The sequence below is a fragment of the Tachypleus tridentatus genome, chromosome 13 (genome assembly GCF_004210375.1).
Source record: "Tachypleus tridentatus isolate NWPU-2018 chromosome 13, ASM421037v1, whole genome shotgun sequence".
Taxonomy (NCBI): Eukaryota; Metazoa; Arthropoda; class Merostomata; order Xiphosura; family Limulidae; genus Tachypleus; species Tachypleus tridentatus.
In genome coordinates, this window is record NC_134837.1 from 95,541,063 (window position 1) to 95,547,065 (window position 6,003).

Consider the following 6,003-nt stretch of genomic DNA (forward strand, 5'->3'; position numbering starts at 1 on the left):
GGGGTATATCTTAGGTGTATCATGGATAATAAACACTGATTTGTATACATAGATAGCGCTCACGAATATCAGGTTATGGCAAAGGGGGATAAATTAAGAGTAAGATTATTCACGGCCACCTAACCCCACCCACACTGAACTCATCCTGCTGTTTTATTATATGGCTATTCTTCTGTAGAAATTTGATCAAGACGCGTTATTGTTCGGCCTTTGGGTGCAGCAACATGTTGACCAAGACTTTCCACTTATAAATGTATATTTTAGGTTTGAATTAAATTTATTGATTTCATTGTTCACAGAACAGATTTTGTTAATAACACACGTGTGACAAGCAAACACCATCAAAGCTGGTGTGTGATAGACTATATTTAACGTAAGACCAATTTATCTACTTTACTAAACATGATCACTTGCTCTTGGCGTCGTTAAGTGCTTAAAGATTCGGAGTTCAAGCCCACAGTATCATGAATTGTCGGCATTTCAGTAGGATATTTGTCACGGTTTTCTATTCTGATTTTTCTAGACACCAACTGGATATTCAGGGCTCGGGCCCCCTGTGCCAGTGCCTAGCGATACCTCTGATTACTGCTTACTTGATAACAATATGATAGAAATTTTTTGGTAGTTGCATGCAACTGTATTAAATGAGAGTCTCATTACCTGTACATAAGGCGATTTATACAGATCATTATTCTAAACTATTATGTGCTTACAATGGTAATGAAAAATGTTTGTGTAAAATGAAGTTTGCTTTTTATTATTATGTCAACGAACTCATTTGTAATTTAAATAGATGTTTTCATTTATTAATACATTGTTATACAAATCGCAAAAATATTTGATTTCTCAACAGAATAGATTGTGTTATTTCTATGATAATTAACAGCTTTTCTTTTACTAACATCAAGCCTTATCCGCAGTAGTTAATACATTAGGCTACAAAATTACCAAAGTAGAACTGATAGATTCTGTAAACAAACTACTGTTTAATGATTATTAATTTTAATGTGTGTTTGTTTTTGAATTTCGCGCAAAGCTACTCGAGGGCTATCTGCGCTAGCCGTCTCTAATTTAGCAGTGTAAGACCAGAGGGAAGACAGCTAGTCATCACCACCCACCGCTAACTCTTGGGCTACTTACTCTTTTACCAACAAACAGTAGGATTGACCGTCACATCATAATGACCTACAGCTGAATGGGCGAGTATGTTTGGTAAGACAGGGATTCGAACTCACGATCCTCAGATTGCAAGTCGAGCACCTTAACCACCTGGCCATGTCGGCACTCATTTTTACGAATAAGTGCAAAAATAATTACAATACTATTCATAATATTCTCTACATTTGCAGCAAATGTTCTTGTGCATTACATCTTGGTAATAACTATAAATGTACCGGTCTAATATTTATGGCCCCGGAGGCGTTGCAAACTGTTAATTACAGTATTTGTGCAGTTAAAATGAACTGGTAACAGCTGATGGATAAATACTTGTTTTTCTTGTAAGAACTAGTGTATCTGTTCTGTATTTCTGCAAAGAAATTAAAAGGTAATTTAACATTTTTTTGGGTATATCGTTGTTTTATCTGTGTTTCTGACTTACAGTGAAAAAAGCGCCTATTAAAATATATCTAATAATATAATGTAACAATAATTTTTTTCTTAATCCACACTGCTTTCTTTCTCTTGGTTAACTATCTGAACTATATTATGTAGAATTTGCGAATAAAAATATTTTAACGTGGAGGAAAGTTCATGTATAATTCTACATGTTAGCTGAAAAAAATCGCACGAAGTAATTGAAAAGTAAACAAGTAAAACACGTATACCACTAAAAATATCTAATGCGAAATAAAAGTTATAATATTCACAAAGTTTTCTGTGAGGACGCCCTTCCTCTGGATGACTTGGCATGGCTAGATGGTTTGGGCGTTCGACTCGTAATCTGAGGGTTATGTTTTACAGATTACACAAAAACTTTCTACAAAATTAAGCATTAAAAACTATTACTGATGTTTCAAGAGTTAGATCTAGATGGAAAAGATGTTAGAATTATGGGAAATCTCTATCGGAAACAGACAGCAGGAACAAGGATACGAGACTTGATAAACGAGGTAACCAGAGATCAAGAGAAGAGTTCAACAATATTACATGTTTTTATCAGACTTTGTTTGAAGCTAATATAATGAAAATAATACCAGAGAAACTGGTAATTAGGGACTCGTAACTGGGAGAGTAAACACAATTAATTTACGTTACAAAAACGACACAATGTTTATAAGAATTATTAGATAATGTATTAAAAGAAAACAAAAAAGTGGACCTAAAGTTTAGCAGCAAAACAACAAAATGAATTAAACATAAGTAATGAAATCATAAAACAAATGGAAAACTTTACCTTAATAACGTTCGATGGTAAATCTGATGTAGAGATTACGAAAAGGATTGAAATGGTAAAGGATACATTCCAGAAAATGAGTAATATGTTGAAAAATTAGAAGGTATCCATAGAAACTAAGATAAAAGTGTAACACTATATTGTTGTGTATATCTGTTGCTTAGATATAGAAAGAAGTGAGTATTGGATAATCTTACCAACTTTGGAAAGGATGCTGCAACAAGTCGAAGTATAGTTTTACAGAAAGATGTTGAGGATACAGTGGACGGATCATATGATGAATTAGAAGGTATTGAGAAGAGCAAGAACACACAGAGATATAATATCAACAATCAGAAAAAACCTCCAGTTCCTGTGACACATAATAAGAAAAAACAAGCTGGAAAATTTAACGATGACAGGAAAAACTTGACGGGAAAGAAAAAAGATGTCGGTAGAGAGTAACTTATATCATAAGTCTTATTATATGACTGAAAGCTAGTGAAGCAGAAGTGTTGAAAAGAACAAAGGATAAGAATCTGTGGATGTCATGATCGCTAACGATACGCCCAGATATAGTACTTAAAGAAAGAAAGAAAGAGATTTTAGCAAATTTATATTACGTGTAATTTAACTTCTTACATGGGTTTATAGAACTTTAGGCTCAATCAAAGGTATTATTTCGCTCAGATAACGTACTCTCTACCCGAAGTCATATACATATACCTGGAACTTTCAGGTTTAACAGCACTTACCAAGCAGCCAATTTAACCCACTGAACTTTACATGTGATTTTAACCCCATATTTCAAGACACATTTGAGCTTACACTTATGAATGTTTGTTTTTTTTTGGTTTGAGATCACGTAGATGGGTAGAATAAGCTAATATTTCTGCACAGTTCACGTTTTAGTCAGTGGCGTAGCCAAGGTTTTCACTCGGCGGCAAAAAATTTTAAGGGGGCAAATAAATGAGAAAGCTAAAATTAATCTAGTTTTTTAAATAAGATGACTATTAAAACATATGAAGTGTCATAGTATTTATAGAAGTTTCACTTTTTATTAAATGATACAAAATTAACTTATTATTCATAAAAGCTGAAAAAATAATATGTGATCAACATGCTTAGATTTTACCTTCATGCAAGCGTTTCATTTCATTACTATAGATTACTAACTATTTATTAGTATCAATTTATTTTTAGGAAAGTTAGAATGACTTTTTTCAATAAAAGGTAAGAATAACTGATATTTAGTACATTTATATGTTTGATTACGCAACTATCTAGTGAATTTAACCAATCTATATCTCACATGTGTAATGCTCGTTGCTCTAATAATGGTCCCTGTGGTTCAGCATTAAGTCTGAAGACTCAAATAGATAAAAGCTGGGTTTCGATACTTGTGGTGGGCACAGCACAGATTGCCTGTTGTGAACGTTGTGCTCAGTAATAACAAAAATAAACAAACAAATATAATCTCATGCGAAAATAATTCATTAGATGTCATGAAAGTTTCTAAAAATTAAAAAGCATTGACATTTTGATCAATAAAAAATGGTGCTTTTCCAATCTCAAATTACTAGAGGCTAAACGACTTTAACCTGTTCTCAAACTTTAAATAGGTGAAAACAGAGCAGTTGGCCTTTGGAACGGGTTACCTTAAGATGTTGCAGAGTAAATCTGAATGAGTTTAAGAAAAAGCTTGATAAGGTCTGGCTTTGAGTTGTTTCTTTTAAGCGATTTATTAATAATTGTATTTCAGTTTTGAGAATGGGACAACCGAGATGGACAAATAGGTCCCATATTGCACCAAAATATTATGTTACATTAAATACAAATATAAAACTAATTGAATATCAATCGTAGAAAAATTCATTAATAAAAAAGAGTATTTTTATGCAGGCAAGGCCCGGCATGGTCAGGTGGTTAAGGTACTCGAGTCGTAATCCGAGGGGCGCGGTTTCGAATCCCCGTCACAACAAACATTTTTCAAGACTAGCTGTCTTGTTTGTTTGTTTGTTTTGGAATTTCGCACAAAGCAACTCGAGGGCTATCTGTGCTAGCCGTCCCTAATTTAGCAGTGTAAGACTAGAGGGAAGGCAGCTAGTCATCACCACCCACCGCCAACTCTTGGGCTACTCTTTTACCAATGAATAGTGGGATTGATCGTAACATTATAACGCCGCCACGGCTGAAAGGGCGAGCATGTTTGGCGCGACTCGGGCGCGAACCCGCAACCCTCAGATTACGAAGAGCACGCCTTAACGCGCTAGGCCATGCCAGGCCCCAACTAGCTGTCTTCCCTCTAGTCTTACACTAACTAAATTAGGGACGGCTAACTCCAATAGCGCGAAATTCAAAACAAACAAACTAGTCAGGTAAAGTTACTGTGGCTATCTGCAATGGTCTTTAATTTTGAGCTTTTGATCTCTCTCTACTACCTACGTCAAAGAGTTGGCTGACATTCTTTCAAAACACCTACAGTTTCGAGTGCGACTACTAATTTTGTGGTGTTGCAAGAAATCAAACCCAGATGGTCAGCTCTGATACCACCTACCGCTAACTCTTAGGCTTATCTCTTACCAACATCATATTATAACGACCCCATAGATGATAGGGCGAGCATGTTCTGTGAGGAGATTCGAATTCTCATTCTTACAAATTTCTATTCGAGCGCTCTAATCACCAGGTCATCAGAGGGTCAATCCGCGCCATGGGAAAAAGTCAAATTTTAATAAAGTTGTTCTGTTGAAATATTAACTTTAACTAAAATAAAATTGTTATAATTTAATTATTTGCATTTCTCCAATATAACAGAGCAGGGAGTCGCCTTGTCGTTTGCGTTCCAGAATGTAAAACAACAACAACAAAAAAACGCTGCGCTCTTTGGTGTTGTGGGTTCGTTATAAGAATAACAATCAAATCCTATAATTCAATTGGAATAGCTAAAGAGCTGATGACAGGTACTGCTGACTAGTCACTTTCTCTCTAGTCTATCAGTTCAAATTAGGGGCGGTTCGAGCAGATAGCCCTCGGCTAGCTTTGCGTGAAATTTAACAAATCAAACTATTGGTTTGGTACCAAAGTTATGTCACGTGGAACAGTTATAAGCATCCGTTAATATTATGTTGTTTAACGAGATAAAGACACAGCTTTAAACGAATATCCGAAATAAATACACAATAAGTAATCAAGTTTTTATTTTCCCGCCTCCTAAATGGCACAGAGATATAGATGCGGTGAACTTACAACGCTAGAAACCGAATTTCAATAACCCTGATGAACAGAGCTAAGACAGCCCATTGTGTAACTTTGTGCTCTACTTCAAAAAACAAATACAGTCTTATTTCCCAATAAGGTTATGAGTCGTCTGTCAATCCAATCTCATTACAATTCAAGGTTCATAGCATAACAATACAGTTTTTAAATAAAGTGTGTTCGTTTCGGGTTTATTTGGCGAAGTTTTATAGGTTGTAATTTAATTGCAATACTTATATATATATATAATTATTATTATTATAATTCGCAATCCAATTTGTTTACATCCATCGAGAACTACATTAGATTCACTTTGTTAAAATTTTATTCTACAACTATTTTCAGTGTCTTACCCTATTCAAAGAAAATAG